At 41.8% G+C, this 18090-nt stretch overlaps 1 long non-coding RNA gene across 1 annotated transcript in view; it reads right to left on the reverse strand.

The window, feature by feature from the left end:
* Positions 1-12282: 12282 nt before the first annotated feature.
* The window catches only part of LOC310648335, a 111022-nt gene continuing 105214 nt past the window's right edge, over positions 12283-18090 (reverse strand). The window contains exon 2 of the long non-coding RNA XR_014494072.1: positions 12283-12458. This is a non-coding gene — a long non-coding RNA (uncharacterized lncRNA). The remainder of the gene's footprint in view (positions 12459-18090) is intronic.

Genomic DNA, 18090 nt, shown 5'->3' on the forward strand with positions numbered 1-18090 from the left:
ATTCACTTAATGAGTGGGTGATTCACTTAACAACTGCACAATTTGCTTAATGAGCTCTGTAAAAATTGTCATAACATTGGGACCAACCAACTTACAACTGCAATGACTTACAATGGAGAAATTCTTGTCCCAGCTGTAGTAGCAACAAAGATGATTAGGAGACTGGAGGCTAAAACATATAAGGAATGGTTGCTGGAATTGGGTATGTCTAGTTTAATGAAGAGAAGGAAGAGGGACGGAGGACATGATAGCAGTGTTCCAATATCTCAGGGGCTGCCACAAAGAAGAGGGAGTCAAGCTATTCTCCAAAGCACCTGAAGGCAGGACAAGAAGTAATGGATGGAAACTAATCAAGGAGAGAAGCAACCTAGAACTAAGGAGAAATTTCCTGACAGTTTGAACAATTAACCAGTGGAACAACCTGCCTCCAGAAGCGGTGAATGCTCCAACACTGGAAGTTTTAAAGAAGAGACTTGACAGCCATTTGTCTGAAATGGTATAGGGTTTCCTGCCTGAGCAGGAGTTGGACTAGATGACCTCCAAGTTCCCTTCCAACATCACCATCATCATTGTTGTTGTTTTGTTGTTATTGTAACCTAATATTGTTTTTATATTGTTTTAATACTAGCAGATATCAAATAAGAGTAAGGAAGATTAGACTTGTAATGATGACAATGCATCTCTTGTACCTCTGTTTCAGACTAACTTCTAAGGAATTCCATTGCAGTGTTAGTATGGCTATATAAGTTTTTAAGAAGAGACTGGACAACCATTTGCCTGAAATGGTATAGGGTTTCCTGCTTGAGCAGGGGGTTGGACTAGATGACCTCCAAGGTCCCTTCCAACTTTATTATTGTTATTGTTATTATACCTGTACTTTATGCACAGTTGCTCCTCACCGGCCAGGACATTTGTCCTTTCTTCACTGCAGCAAAAGTTTATCCTACTGCCTGTGAAACTCAGCATTCCTTAATTGTCTCGGTTGTGGTTTTCAAGTGTCTATATTATTTTACCTGAAGCAAAGACTGTTTACTGTTGCAACTTGCAGAATTCTGGTCAGAGACTCTAAGGAAGAACTGCAGCCCCCAGAGCCAGAAATCAACCTCTTTTCATGCGCCAATCACCATGCACAAATTCATCCAATATTACAGCTGCAAAGTACAGCTCTTGAATTAATGTAAATATATGTTATGTATACAAAATGGCCCAGATCTCAGGTACGGATACAAAATATTGTGAGATTTGGCTATCTTGTGGCATTTTTGTCATTTTTAATCACTATTTTTAATTTCCCTGCTCAGTAGATACTACCTTATGGTACCCAATATCTCTCAAGACATGGACTGTTGATCCCAGCCTTGGGCATCCATGATTTTACAGAACTGGGTCTAAGAAAGTTTGCTGTGAAATCAGCCGGATACTGAGGTTCAAGAACTCTGGAATTTCCAAGCACACAGATAGACAACACAGGCTTATATTTCAATAGACTAAAAGGGCCATTTCACCTCTGTCATAGCAGCCCTGTAATAGACTATTGATTTCAAGCACCATTTTCTATTTCTTTGTAATTGAATTGTGCACATAAACATAAGAATCTGCAGGATGAAGACAATAAAGGGAAAGTGGCATTGTGGGATCAGATTTATGATGGCTATACTGGAACACGGTGAAGTAAACATTAATTTTCTCATTGTCTTCTGGATGGCTATGATTAAAAAGCAAATTTGTGTACACTTTAAATGATATGTGATTTCACTCACTAATCTTAAATTAGACACTCTACAATTATTTAAACATTCAATCCTTTTTTTAATGGCGTTCATATATACATGTTTCTTCTACTTTCAGATCTTATTGATTTTTTTTCCCTGCAAGCGCTGTTTTCATTTAAGTAAAGGAAACATCAACATCTCTGTCCCTCCCCCGCCTTTGCCTTTTCTTTATTTCCTCTACAGCAAGTGAAATTGTTTGAAGTAAAAGAAAGCAGGGTCTGCAGCATTTATTCTAAAAGTGAACCCAGGGTTGATTCTAGAATCCTTTGCTTCTTTATTTACCAACCTTGTTGAATTCTGTGATAGTCAAGATTTATTAAAATCATGTGTGTAAGAGGTGAGAAATTTTTAAAAAAACAACATTGGAGGGAAACGAGACACTTGAGGACTCTGAAGGACTGTATACTTGATGTGTAATTTTAGTGGAGGAAAGCTTAGAAAATAACCTTGTAAGTAGGCATAATGCAGGTGATCTGCTGGTATGGATGTAGATGAGACTCTCAGCCCAAGGCCTCTTCACCATATTGTTCTCCTTTGCTGTAACATTAACCGTGTAACAGCGTTGGAAGAGACCTTGGAGGCATTCGTGTTCCAACTTGTTGTTTTCCCGTTGCCATTATTGATGTTGGAGGTCGTGCACCCAGGTAGGGTGTTATACCTACCATATTTCATTTTAGTGCTATCAAAATGGTATATGTGGCCACCTTCCCTCACATTCTCATAGCAGAGGAATACACGCGTTACCTTATGGACTCCTTGGTACTGTTTCAGCTTGGTTATTTCCTTGCAGATATTTCATTACTTGACTGGTAACGGCATCAGTGCTAATGAAGGTGTGTATGTATGTACTGTATGTATGTATGCAGTGCTTTTTTTCCTAAAAAAAGGTGCCGGAACTCTCATCTTGGTGGCTGCAGGAGGTCGGGGGGGGAGCATTGCTGTGGTCACGGGTGCAAGGGGTGTTGGTGGTGGGCTGCCCCCCAGGGCTGGAGCTGGCACGGCTGGTGCTGTGGGAGCAGCGGGGGCTGCTCTATATGGTGGGGCTGCGTGGGGCGGGCGGCGGAGGTGGTGCGGGCTAGGTGATGCAGGGCGGCCACTTAGGCACACAGGGCGAGGCGACGGTGGCACAGGTCCAGCACCAGGTAGGCCACCAGCCTGGCTGACACAGGGGAGCACAAGGAAGGAGTGCACATGGACTCCTCAGAACCCACCTCCCACTCCGTGTCCTCTCTTACTTACCTAGTTGAGATAGTGTAGTTGGGCAGCAGGGAGGGATGCAAAGTTCCTGCCAAATCACCTTCGCTGCAGACAACTTGCCGGTGCAACATTTGCCGGCCAGGTCTTTTGGCACGCTCAGCAGCAAGTCCTATTGGCTTTCAAAAACCAATAGGCTTTTGAAAGCCAATAGAGGGAGTAGCATAGCTTGTGCAAAAGCTTTCTTCTTTTTGTGCAAAAAAGGTTGCCGGAACGCCATTCTGAGAGTTCTATGAGAAAAAAAGCCCTGCTTTTATGTTTTAATTTTATGATTTTAAAAATATTGTAAGTTGCCCCAAACTTCGCCAGGTGCATACAAATTGCATACAAATATTATGTAATCGGTAAATAAAGGTAGAACATATGTTAAATATACATCAAATGATAATATGCTTCCCTACAAAGTCAATTCTTGCTCAATGACAGACCAAGGAGTTAACTAGGAAAGGCAAGAGGAAAATCTAGAAGAGGTCTGTGCAACTTGTAGAAGGGAAAGGCCCACACTGATAGTGAGTTTTACAAAGCTCCCCAGTATTGGAAACGAGCAGGATGTTCTTTTATTTTTACATTGTGTTTATCCTGGATGTTCTTTATTCTGAGAACTGAAGAAGCTTCTTGGATGAGAAGTAAAATGTTTTCAAAGAAAAAGAAAAAGGTTCAGCTACCTTTTGGAAAAAGCTCGGTTGGGACACCATGACCTGGATGATTGAGAATCTCCATAGACATTTATCCTGGGTGTTATTTACAGCTACAATGACCACCAGGAGGCACCATGTGATCACAGGTTTTTTTTTCTCCTTTAAATTCAGTGCAATTCCCAATCAAATGTCTGAATAACATCCTTCCTGCATCTGGAGAGTCTCAAGACTGAAACCAGTCAAATGGTGATCCCTGTTGGCCACTTCATTTTATTACATGTAAAATATAAAACTTTATCCCTTGTCTTTTTCCCCCCAGATACTCAAGAGTGTGTGTGTGTCCTTTGGTTGCATTCTCACAATAACCCGGTAAATTAAGTGAGGTCAGGATATAATGTCTATTTCTGCCTTAATCAATCAATTTTATAATATTGGGGAGATTTGAAAATACCTCTCCCTGGTCCCAGACTGACATTACATTACATTGATTTTTTGCAAATTACCATGCATGATTCCTGCTATTATCAAAAATAAGTTCTACAGCAGAATCATGCCTTTATTAGGACCACAGAATAGTAAGCAAATGAAGGACCAGCGTGTTATGCAAAATAACACACGTCTGACCTCATGTCCTTCTTAGGATGTTATGCCAGCCTTCAGCACTATCTTTTAAGGATTAATATTTAAGTTTTGGGTGCCAGGATGTCTTTGAGAGGAGAGGACAAAAGAAAAATGGGTGAGTGGGAATGATAATCTGAACAAGTTCCTTGTAGCTTTAAAAACCCTTCCAAATAGGCTCCAAGGGAATTTGTTCACATTTTGACACTCTGAGACTATATGTTGAATAGTTTGTTTTTCGGCTCCGCAGTCATAATTTGGTGGTGGTATTTTGCCCCACTTATAGAAGGCATCTGCACATCTATCACGGCCAGTGTGAATTCAGTTCAGTGTTGTCCATATTGCATGGGGCTGATCCAATCCAGGTGGTTTTTCCAATATGTAAGGCAAACTTCAACTTTGGGGGGTGGTGGTGATGGCAGTTTTCTATCCAATGTTTTTTTCCATATATTGTGTACAATAATACACAATATATGGTGGAGCAGTGGGCTAATGCCTCCTTAAGTAACACCAGCTGCCTGCAATTAGTGCAGGTTCGAGTCCCACCAGGCTCAAGGTTGACTCAGCCTTCCATCCTTCTGAGGTAGGTAAAATGAGGACCCAGATTGTTGGGGGCAATAAGCTGACTTTGTAAAAATGCTGCTTAGGGGGGTTGAAAGCCCTAATAAGCAGGCATATACATAGAATGAAGGCTATGGCTAAGCACATTGATTTGTGCTTCTTAGATTGTAAGCTGCCCCGAGTCTTCGGAGAAGGGCGGGATATAAATGGGATAAAATAAATAAATAATAAATAAAATAAGTACTTTATTAATAGGGTTAGGGTTAGGGTGAATGTCTAGATGTCAACCTGTTTTGCTCAAGGCCAGCTACAATGCTCAATATTGGCAGCTGGGAGTTATCAATAATCTTTGCTGATTTCCTGACTGTGACAAATGAAGAAAAAAATTGTATCCGCAACATAAGTTTATAGTGTTTCAGATTGTATCTTTCATATATTTTTTATTTTTATCTCTTGTTTTTTTATTGAAATGTGATGTGAATGTGCCATATGATCACCACTATCATCACCATCACCATCCTTCAGAATTGTGTTCCTTCTCCCCCCAAAATAGGGAATTGCAAAGATAGAAATGAGACTGGACTGCTTTGAAAAGGGCAGGTAGGAGGCCCTCTAAATGTGTGTAAAAAGAGGGCCCTTTAGATGTTCAAATGAGATTCTTTTTTTTCTTCCTCAACCCCCAGCATATTCTGTTGACTAGGACCCTGGTCTGATGGGTTTGGGGTTTTAACACCGTTTTTAACTAATTTACTGCATCGGGCACAATCATTTAATTTTAAATCTTATATTCTGTATTCTTATTTTTATTGCCCTGTACACCGCCCTGAGTCCTTCGGGAGAAGGGCGGTATATCAATCAATCAATCAAATAAATAAATAAATAAATAAATAAATAAATAAATAAATAAATAAATAAATAAATAAATAAATAAATAAATATCAGACTCTGGGCAAGTGGATACACACAATTCCCACTTTGCCAGAATAAGGGTTTCAGGGTAGAATCTGAATTATGCGCTGGCATAAGAATGGCTCATGTTCATCAGAGAGGCAAACTGCCGGTGGCAGGCTTGAGGCAGCAGCTGTCCTTCTATGGCCTTTGTTCCATGTGTTTCAAAGAGCCAAGAAAACTTTCTCTCCCCTTCTTGTTTCGTACTGCTCAGATAATATAACTTGATTTGCTTTACTTTGGAGAACAGGAAAAGGGCCCGAGTGAAGGCTTAGAAGGATAATATCATCTAATGAACATTTTTGGGCTTGCTGGTTATTTCAAAATAAAACGGGTGGGTAGAAACAATAAAATGCCCACATCTTATGATACTGGTGGATTTATAAGAACTTTTGAAAGTCCTCAGGAGTTCTGGGTGACTTCATATGGCTCTCCATCCCTGTACAAAGGACTAATTGGTTGAATCAGGGCCCTGTAAACCAACGGAATAAATAACTGGTCAGGCATAGATGAGAATAGAGTATATGATTATTTAAAACAAAAACAATATTATGGCCTTACTGTAATTCTGGAAATAAATGAACTATTACAGTTGATCAGCATGAGAGAGTTAGCAGTTGTATCCTTGCCAAGCATGCAAGGTTGTTGCTGTTTTTTCCTTTTCCTTTGCAAGATGAAGGGGGATAATGAATAGGAATGACGCTTATGTTTGCTTCTCACAAGCTATCTCAGAACAAGCGATCCTGTAAGAGAAGCCAATCAGTCTTCAGCTGATGTTAACTGTGCCTCATCAAAGGCCACCTGGAAAACTGGTGTTTGAATCAAAGATCCCCATATGTGCTTACTGCAAAGAGATATTGTTCCCTCTTGCTGGTTGTAACTTTAGATATGAGGCAGGGAGGCACTGATTTAATCTTCACTGCCACATTGTAGATATTCTTCTATAGTTCAAAACAGGTCCAGTTATGAGAACCATTTGCATCAGGAGAGTGGCATAAAAAGAATTAGTTCACTCATCTCTTTCTTAGAACAGAGTAGAGCTGGAAGGGACCTTGGAGGTCTTCTAGTCCAGCCCCCTGCTCAAGCAGGAGAGCCTATACCATCTCAGACAAGTGACTGTCTAGTCTCTTCTTAAAACTCTCCAGTGATGGAGTGCCCACGATTTCTGGAGGCAAGCTGTTCCACTGGTTAATTGTCCTCACTGTCAGGAAGTTTCTCCTTAATTCTAGGTTGCTTCTCTCGTTGATCAGTTTCCAACCATTGTTTCTTGTCGTGCCCTCTAAGTGCTTTGGTAAATAACGTGACCCCCTCTTCTTTGTGGCAGCCCCTCAAATACTGGAACACTGCTATCATGTCTCCCCTATTTTTTCTTTTCTTTAGACTAGCCAAACCCAAGTCCTGCAGCTGTTCTTCGTATGTTTTAGTCTACAGGCTAAAGATCATCATAGTTGCTCTTCTCTATAATGTCTTATCCAGGCATTATAGTGTAGTTTCTTTCAGCAAAACTGGACTTCCACAATTAGAGTTGTAGGCTGCACATCTGGAGGGCAACTGGTTAATTTATTTTATTGTTTTTTATATTGGCTTCTACCTACCTTGGAACTTGCTCATATGGTATTTTTCATGACTGAGATCCGAATTGATGGATGCTTGATCTTGACCTTGATGTTTCTTGAACTTCTTTCAGACAAAATCTCAATAGTTTTCTCCTATGGAGAGAAAGAGAGAGAGGAAACTATGCCATATATGGGATTCACCTAAATAACTGTATACCCAGAAACCTTATCATGGAAATCACTTCAAAAACAATCCTGTTAATTTTGAAGTGATTTAACACTGGTACATGTGGATTGATCTGATTGATTTGCATTCTTATACACCTTTCCCCCTCACCAAAATTCCTAATAACATCCACTTGGGATTCTTTAAGGACAGTTTGGAAGAATGTTTGAAGTTGATCTGTTTGCTTTTAAGAAAGGCCTTTTTGAGAAAACTTTAGGATCCTTATTCTAAGAGTCCATTACACTTCATTACTCCTAAAATCTGGAAACTGAATGCCACTGGCATGAGAATGCATTAGTTGATTTTCTGCAGTGCTGTCTATTTTGATATAATGCTGATGCTGTTATTTTTTTATGTTTTTTTGCAATATATTCCAACTGGCATGGGAGTTGAAGGCATAATTTTCATTACATGCCGCTACACCAGATAGTAAAAGCAACAACCCTGATTAATCTTTGGATCTCACCCAACGGTGCAGCAAACTAATGTGGTTTTTTGAAAATGAAAATGAGCGCTGCCTCACTCATTCAGAAATACAGTTAAGTAAAAGCCACAAAATAAATATGAGGGTTCTTTATTATTCATTGTTCCTGTAGGATTTTTGTTTTCTTTTTTTTACCTTTAAATTAAAATGTTTGTGAACTCTGAGGAAGGACCCTTCTTATTAATGCTGCTTTGTATATTGGAAAAGCTGTAAACTGAAGGACAAAGTGGGCCATATTTTTACTCTGAGGTAATGCATTGACTTGGCAGCAGCAAACAATAACGGTAAATGAAATTTTCCCAAGAGAAGTTGTCCACGGAACCTGAGCAGGCTAGTTTTGTAAAACAAAGAAAGTTGTAGTCAGCAGATTTCAGCTGCCCTTGCATTCTTCCTCATGGCTAAGTTAAACTATTAAATCCACCAGTCTTTGGGCAGAAAATTATGTCAGCATAAATTCTGCTGCCTCAGTTGCAATCCTTATTTACCAGACAAGCAAATGGTGCTACTCTTATAGTTTATCTGAGCCAAGTTTATTTTATTTATTAAATTTTTATTCTGCCCATCTCCCCTACAAGATGACTCTAGGCCAGGGGTAGGCAACCTTGGCTCTTTTATGACTTGTGGAGTTCAACTCCCAGAATTCCTGAGCCAGCATGGCTCAGCTTGGAAACCTCTCCCTCTCCCCTCAGTATGGCTAGCTCAGGAATTCTGGGAGTTGAAGTCCACGAGTCATAAAAGAGCCAAGGTTGCCTACCCCTGCTGTAGGCTAAATTAAAGGAGTTTATCCTGTTTCATTTCTCCCCCCATCAAGCATCACCTGGTTAGGAAGCACTCACTCTTCCTACTGTAGGGTAGGGCAAATTTAGACTGGTGCTTCAAATGTTGGTTCAGCTCCCTATCACATAGCTCAGTGGTGGCGAACCTATGGCACGGGTGCCAGAGGCAGCACTCAGAGCTCTCTCTGTGGGTACCCGCACCATGCCCTGGAGGTGGCAACTGTTCCTCTTCAACCAGCTGCCTTTAATTTGCTGAGGTCCCATGTGGCTGAATGCATCCCAGCACAGCTGGTTTCCCTCCCCCCATCCCGTCCCTCCTGGCCTCGCATGCTCTCCTTTTCCCAGGCACAACCCACTGCATCACCTCCTCAGCTGTTGGCTGACCATCCATCTCGGAGGCGGCTTCTTTGAACTGCTGGCGACGGGCTGCGGAGCCCCATAGTGCACCTGTTGAGGGGACGGCAGGCTGTGGCTACTGATGGACACCATTGGCCCCCATGTGCTTGCTGGCCTATGTGTACAGGGGCTGATGGTGTCAGGCAGCAGCTGCCCCAGCCCTTGCCTTGCCCCATGGCAATGGCACCCCCACCCTGCCTCGCCTCACCTCACAGGATGAGTGTCCTGCCTACTGCCCCACTTGTCAGAGACCTCCTGGAGCTCCCCCAACCCTGCCCACCCCCCAAAGGGGCCCCTCCCCACAAGCAACATTGAGGTGACCACACCCACCTTGGCCCCACCCACCGAATCTTCCATGACCACCACAGCCACACCCACCCAGTGGGCCACGCCCACCTGGCACCCAGCGATAAATAAGTGGGTTTTGGGTTGCAGTTTGGGCACTCGGTCTCTAAAAAGTTCGCCACCACTGACATAGCTCCTTGCCTATACAATCTCTCCTCTATACCTGGAACATCAAACTGATGGTCAAAATTAGCCTGGCTGATAGATAATAAGACCAGGAGGTAGAGGGAAAAGTGAGAAGAATCAGTCAGTAAGAGCTAGGTCTGTCTCTGACTAGTGCAAGGAATTAACGATCAAGAAGTCTAGTTTTGGCCAAATGACCAGCAGTAATCAAAAGTATCCAATGGATGCCCATGGATAACCTGCAAACTCGAGCATAGTTCCAGAACTATGTGATTGTGATGGACCTATTCCATAATAGTAACCATCACAGCATATAGTGTCATTAAGGTCTTTTCTACATCAAGGTTTTCTACAAAGAACTGTAAAAACTGCAGTAGCATGACACCAATCCTAGGAGCATTGCTGTCAAGTGTGAGAAATCAGGAAATCCCGGCAGTTCAAATGAACATGAAGGTTTATTGCAAACATAAGCTCTCTGCAAGAATCTGAACTGCTAATGATCAAAAGCAAATTAGTGGTAGATAAGAGTCAATGAAATTCAAGGCAGGCTGGATTTAGATCTCTTGTGGGCATGAAGGGACTCGAGACTGATGACATGTTTGACCCCTCCTTCGGGCTCAGCCTGGTCATCTCCTATATCTGCCTAGTTAGAACAGTTGTACGGTTCCTCCAATGGTGACAGTACTAGCAGCACTAGCAGCAGAACGCAGCTATATTTTCTGGTTTGAATCAACCACGTCTCCCCCAGGTTATCTGGTCATTCCACATACTCCAGTAGGTTCAGTGGTGGGATTCAGCCAGTTTGCACCACTTTGGCAGAATCGGTAGCTAATTTTTTGTTGCCCATGCCCAGAATGGACTTCCGGAAGCGGCATCTACACAGAGAACTGCTTGTTCACATATTTGAATCCCACCACTGAGTAGGTTGGATACACTTCAGATCCCTTCCTTGAAACAATACCACCTGATGGAGTCCAGGAGGCATAGCTCTTCTGCGGTAGCATCTACCCTCTGGAATGATCTCCCCCCCACTCCCTGAGATATGGCTGGTCCCCACCCTCTTGGCCTTCAGAAAAGCAGTTAAAAACTTAGCCTTTGCCTTAGATTTGGGAGGCAGGATGATTGGTGTTTTCTCACATGGAAAGGGAGGCAAGTTGCCTACTAATATATTGGACTTTGAACTAAAACTATTTTGTTTTTGTCTTCTGGTATGCTTCCAGTGTTGCAATGCCTGAAGTGAGCAGATATTATATGCCTGTGTGTATATGTATATAAGTATATGCACATATACTTTATTCTAAAAATGCAAGTCCCAGGTATATTCATTTAAAAGCCTGCTAAAAGGCTGATCTCTGGGAGAAAAGGAACTTTATTTAATACTAAGCTTTTGTCAAACAACTGCTCATGTTATCAAAGTGTGGGCTAGTATCTGGGGGTGCTCATTTTTATAGCTCTTTAGATGATAATAATCTGGTCATTGAGCACGTCGCAGGTCCACCCGCTCCCTGCCCTCCCATAATTAACTGTATTGATCCTGGTTCGGCTGCGCTGGCCAACATCCGCTCTAATTTCGCCACTCTGCCTCCCCCCGCCTGCCCTGCCTGCTGGTCATGCCCATCCTGCAAAGCACGCCTGTCTGATGTTGTTGCCGGATGGCTCCCCCCCCGCTGTCATGTCTGGATGCGCTGTCAGCGTGCAATGTGGTTACATTAGTTGGTAACATAGTGGAAAGATAACCAACTAACGTAACCACATTGCACCAACCAATTTAACCTGTAACAGGATTTACATAGGCTCCATAAGAGGGTATTGGTTAATTAGGCTATATAGCTTGCCAGCCTAGAGAGAAAGCAATGCAATTTCAACTCCAGTAATGATCCTTTTGGGTGATGCTTCTAGCTATCCATGCCTATCTTTTGTTGCTTTTGCTGCCACTGGGTACAGAGGCTGGTGCTTGTATTTAGAACTTAATCCCATCGTTTCCTAAAAGGGTTTCTCAGTAATGCAGTTCAGGTTTTCTGTATCTTAAAAGACTTTTATTGTTGGTGATGTTGGTGTGTCCTTTGGTCTCTGGTCCCCTCCACTCTCTCTCTAAAGCCTGCTGACTGAATAGCTATTTATTAGAAGGTATGACACTTTAAATGGCTCTTGTCAACACAACTGCTCACTTAGGAAAGGGGTAAGCTTTGCTTATGGTGCCATAATGAAAACTGATCTCCAGAGAAAGCTCTTTTACAATATGAAGCAATATTTCTAATGTGCAGTAGGTGAAAGGTTGAAAACTATTAAAATAAATGTAGAGTGTATGCAGCTAGCATACACGAGCTGTCAGCACAGCAGGAGGCGGGGCTGGACTGCTCCAGGCTATAACCGCAATTGGCGGGAAAGCCTGGTTCAAACAGGTTTGACAGCTCCGGGCTATAACCGTACTGGCGGGAAGCCGAGTTTTAAAGTGATTGGTTATCTGCAGTGGCGGGAAGCCCAAGTTTGAACCCATTGGCTGGCATTCACCTGGGCAGGTATATAAACACGCCAGGTAAAACCCTTTTCTCCAAGCTGAAACACCACCAAGCTTAATTTATTTATTTATTTTTATTTATTTTATTATATTTATATACCGCCCTTTCCCGAAGGACTCAGGGCGGTTTACAGGGTGATTAAAACAAAAAATACAAAAGTTAAAAACAGTTAAAAAAATTATATCTGTCCCTGAACAAATAAAACCCCAGTTAAAATTAAAATTAAAATTAAAATTCTCAGCCTGGGCCAGAGAGCTCGAAGAGCCAGGTCTTCAGGTCCCGGCAGAATGAACGGAGGTCGGGGGCAGTCCTAAGCTCCACTGGCAGCTGGTTCCAAAGGGCAGGCATGCCCACTGAGAAGGCCCTATCCTTGGGTGTTGTCCGCCGGCAATTTCTTACCGGCGGTACCCTGAGAAGACCCTCCCTGTGGGAGCGCACTGGACGAAGGGAGCTTGATGCCAGCAGCAGGTGTTCCCTCAGATAACCCGGACCCAAGCCATTTAGGGCTTTATAGGTCATCACCAGCAGTTAATAAAGGTCTGCTACACAAGTCCTGGCTTCCTTCGTTCTTCCTGCGACCTGCGATCTAACAAAATGCCTCCCATAGCTCTGGGTGGGACACAACACTGAGCTTCTCTTCCATTTAGTCTTTGAGGTACATTTTCCTCTTAGTTTCATGAAATAATTTGCTACAGCTAGTTCCTGACTTACAACCACAGTCGAGCTCAAAATTTCTGGTACCAAGTGAGACATTTGTTGAATTTTGCCTCCTTTTATGAGCTTCTTTGCTACAGTTCTTAAGTGAATCACTGCAGTTGTTAAGTTAGCAACATGGTTGTTAAGTGAATTTTCCCCATTGATTTTGTTTGTGAGAAGGTTGCAAAAGGTGATCACATGACCCTGGGACACTGCAACCGTCATCAATGTGAGCCAGTTGCCAAGCATCTGAATTTTGATCGTGTGAACATAGGGATGCTGCCACGGATGTAAGTGTGAAAAAAGGGTCATAAGTCACTTTTTTCAGTGCTGTTGTAACTTCAAATGGTCAATAAAGGAACTGTTGTAAATTGAGGACTAGTTATATAGAGACCAAATGTGTCTATTACAGAGAAGCAGCCGCATTAGTTTGAAGCAGCAAAAGTAAAAGAAGTAAGAATTTATTGTAGCTTTAACTTCTGTGGACAACAGACCTCTTCATCAGAATCAAGGTGCATGATCCTGAGAAAGAAGTTATACAAATTACATCTAGGGAATGCAGCCAGTGGCAATTTCCAGAATACAGCATCAATTTAAAACAGAGTTGTTGGATGTGATACAGACTTTTTTGCACGGATGGGCCAACACCAAGTTTCCCCCCCCACACTTATAAGTAAAGGTGGATGTAGGAGATAAGAAAGAGTCTTTTGCTTTGGCTAACATGATTTCATTGATTCCTGTCTTTAATCAAAAGCAACAACAAACTCAAAGCAGCATAAAATAAAAAGCAAGTGGATACAAAGTATGATTACAAAATGAAAAAGTGATCCTCATCTTTAAAATCCAGAACTCAGTGGGGTTCAGCAGAATTTTGGCTGCTGAAGCCCTCTGCTTTCAGCAACCTCTAGCCACGTCTGTATCTCAGTTCCAAATGTTTAGGGATAAATTCCCAAACATTTACTCTCTCAATAACGTCATCCTCTTCCTCAGGAGCCATTTTCTCATTGGCATTTGCTAGCACTCATACGTTGTGGGTGATAGTAACTCCTGCTATTCCTTACTCCTGAGTTAAAGCTACAATAAATTCTTACTTCTTTTACATTCGCTATGACCTTTTGAGTTGGCTGCCCTTCAGTTGTGTGGGCTTGCTCCCAGAGTGCTCAGTAATATCCATGCTGCCAGAGGAATTCTGGGAGTTGAAGTCTACATAGCTGGGTGGCACCGAGGTTGGAAAAATATGTTTCTGTGTTTTGCTCAGTATGATCCATTCAAATGTATATCAATAACATTGCGCGATGGATGCTGGTAAGTGTATGTTGCAGAAACATGCACCAAAGACTTGTTTCCATCACTATGATACATCTTGGGTTTCTTAAAGAAGTAATTGCCTGTCTCCACTGCTGAGTGTTGCTTTCCCCCCTTATTTTTCTAAATCTTACACAGGCTCAAACTGGCAAATTAAACTGAATAGCAATTTTCAAACATATCAACCAAGGCATCAATACCTCACCATTTATTTTTAAAGTGGGCAACCATAATTCTCTTTATTTCCATACAGGTGTTTCCATTTTCAGAGTAAGGAATATATTAGCACAGCTGAAACTTCTCATCTCTGTCTTACAGACACTGGAAAAGAATCAAAAGCCCAAGGAAGATGCAAGACTTACAAATACTGTTGCATCAGAATGAACCAGTGCTAAGGTTGGAGTGCCTGAAATAATAAGAAAAAGAATTCATACAGACAAGCACCTGCCAAATGACACCCCAGATTTAAACAACCGTTGATAAAAAGTCAAAACAAATCTGGTTTGTGGCCGTACCTGGAAACAGCAAAATAGAAGAGAAAGAACTAGAGACAATCACAAAAATATAAAGACCTGCAAATAGAACAAATATGGCAAAATATAGTATCAACAATAACAGGGACCTTGGGTGCAATCTCAAGACATCTGGAGCATCATCATTGGCATTGACAAAATCACCATCAGTCAATTGCAGGAAGCAAGCTTACTTACCTCCTACGAAGATGCCTCTAACACAATCAAACAACATTTGTCTATCTCAGCTCCTTGAGAAGATCTTGGCAGGTAGATAAAAATGCCAATCCCAGCCTAAACATGACTGGGAGACCAACCACAGTAATAATAAATAACAACCAACAAATGGGATGGCTGAGTAGAGGAAAAGGGATATGTATATATGGAAAAGAAACATATTTCTTGTCTGAAGAAATTTTGCTTTACTTGCCACTGAGAAGTTCTTATAAAATGACAAGATATTTAATCAACAATCTGCCTTTACCTCAACAGTAAAAAAAGGTGTTGTCACACAGGCTGAGAGTGGAGTAACTGCACTGACTGACCCAGCCTCTGAGAAACAACTGAAAGACAAAGGGCTTCATCACACAGTGCCCCCTAAGCTGACAAACACTAAGGACATAATCCAGCTTCCATCCTCATTTGATTTAGAAGTTCCCACAACATCTCTCCACAAGATGAACCCTCAGCCATGCCCCTCCAAAAATGGACATAAATCTACATTTATTGACTTAAGCCAGAGTACCTGCTCTTTGGAAAAAAAATCATTCTTGGAGCAAGAGCAGAGGCACACTGGCAACCGAGATATAGAGGAGCAACAACAAGTTCTGCAATCCACGAGGAGAAATATCGAACCTCACAACAACTGTGTTTATATGGGAAGCTTAGATGATATTGACCCAGCTCCATTGTCAAGTTGACATCTGGCATTTCCACCAACTAGCCAATTAACCAAGTCAGACCACGTTGCTTCTGAGAACCCCATACAATTGATGACCTGGAACATAGCTGGCTGGAAAAGGATGGTTGATAGTGGACTAATGAGCTTTCTTTCTAGATTTGACGTAATAGCCTTTCAAGAAACCTGGCTAACCGAAGTGGATGAACCAGTACAATTGCCAGGCTTTCAGGGATGGGCCTCCCCAGCCCTAAAAACAAAGAACAAAGGGAGACCCTCTGGTGGGCTATGCATTCTTATAAAGGAAGAGTTGCAATGGCAGGGAGAGAAATTATATAACGAAGATAAGTATCCGTACTTTCTAGCTGTCAAATTTGAATATGACCAGTTTGAGTTAATATTGGTAAATGTGTACATTCCTCCAAGCACATCCCAGCACTATAATTTTGAATATTGGATGGGCTTGGAAGTTATCTTAGAAGATTTATCTATATTGTACCCTCAGTCCATAGTGGTATTATTAGGAGATCTGAACGCTAGACTGGGTCCCTCTCTGTATGAGCTTGCCCAGAAGAAGGGAATCCCAGGGGAGTTCTTTGATAACCATCCTCAGTGGCTCTCAAGAGACTGTAAAAGTAATGCCGCTGGCCTGCTCCTAGTCTCCTTAATTTTTAAGGGTAATCTCCAAATTTTGGGAGGTAAGGACAAGAATTATACATACCCTTATACATACCACTCAGCCAATTCAAGTAGTGTACTGGATCTCTTTTGTGTGTCTAGAGATAAGGCTGACCTCTTCTCAGAGGTCACAGTACACCTTAGCGACAATAGCGACCATCAGCCTGTAAGTGTGACATTGCGAGGCCGCTCAGATTTAAGACCATATAACATGGCTGACAGATGGCTCACCAAAAAGGTAGAGGTGACCCAAAATAAAAGGTTAATTTGGGCCAAAGTTGATACTAAGGCAATATTAGAATGCCTTAAAACAGAGAATGCTACTAAGTGGGCTAGAACAATACAGTCATCTACTACTGACTGGATGTCAGCCTTCAATGCATTCTCCAATCTGTGTAACATACTGAAGAAACACCTAACAGCTAAACCTACTACAAAAAGAGCCCAAGTGGGTAGACCTCGCTGGTTTGATCCTGATTGCCAGCGACAGAAAAAGAAATTGAAGGCAGCCATGAGGCTTGCCCAGAGGAATCCTACTGCCCATATACAAGCTAAGATGCTGCACACAAGAAGGGAATATAAAAAAACTATAACATTAAAGAAAAAACGTTTTGCCATTTCAATCTGGTCAGAACTTGAGTTGGCTGCCAGAAGTCATAATTCAGTATTATTTTGGCACTCAGTAGCAGGTATTCTGAAGGAACGGAGATTTGCATTTGACATACCAATCTCTGCTGCGGACTGGGAGAATTATTATCAGTGCTTGTTTGCCCCCACCGAACCGGTAAAGAAATTATTTTTAAACAGTGATTTGGTAAATCCGAGAACCCTCCCCCCTTGGCCACCAGTTTCAGAAAAGGAGATACAGTCCATCATTAAAAGCTTAAAGAGCAATAAAGCCCCAGGCGAGGATTTTTTACCAGCAGAATTATTTAAGAAATTTCCCAACTGGTGGGGCCCTGTATTAGCAGGTCTTTTTACACACATAAATAACACCTGCCATATACCAGACGGGTGGAAGATGGCAATAGTTGTCCCTATATATAAAAAAGGGAATAAAAAGGATCCTAGTAATTATAGGCCCATCAGCCTGATTGACATTGTAGCAAAAATATATGCTAGGTACCTTTTGAACAGAATTGAAATCTGGGTAGAGGAAAACAACATCCTCACAGAAGAACAAGCAGGTTTTAGACAGAACAGATCTACTATTGATAACTGCTTTGTTTTGAACCATCTAATTGCCAAATATGCCTATAAGAGGAGACCCCTGTTTGCTGCTTTTATAGACCTTACAGCAGCATTTGATATGGTAAATAGAGACGTACTATGGAGTAAATTGACATCTCTTAAAATAGAACCCAGACTTCTGGCTTTGATTAAAGCCCTTTACACAAGTACCTGTTTGAGGGTGCGGTATGGGGTTAATGGGGCCCTGACCAATAGGATTCACACAAATAAAGGGATAAGGCAAGGGTGTATCCTGGCCCCATTATTATTTAATTTATACATCAATGATTTGCCAGGGTTAATGAAGGATACCATGGTACACATGCCGATGATCCTAAATACTTACTGTAACAGCTTGCTTTATGCTGATGATATGATTTTATTATCATACTCACAAGTAGGATTACGTAGGCTATTAAGAAGATTCAGTTCTTATTGCCAGGATAACTCCCTAATTATTAGCAAATCCAAATCGAAAATAATGGTGTTTGGAAGAAACCATCAGAGACATAAGTGGCAATTAGACGGTGAACCAATTGAACAGGTTAATACCTT

Source organism: Vipera ursinii, assembly GCF_947247035.1.
Source record: "Vipera ursinii genome assembly, chromosome: 1".
Taxonomy (NCBI): domain Eukaryota; kingdom Metazoa; phylum Chordata; class Lepidosauria; order Squamata; family Viperidae; genus Vipera; species Vipera ursinii.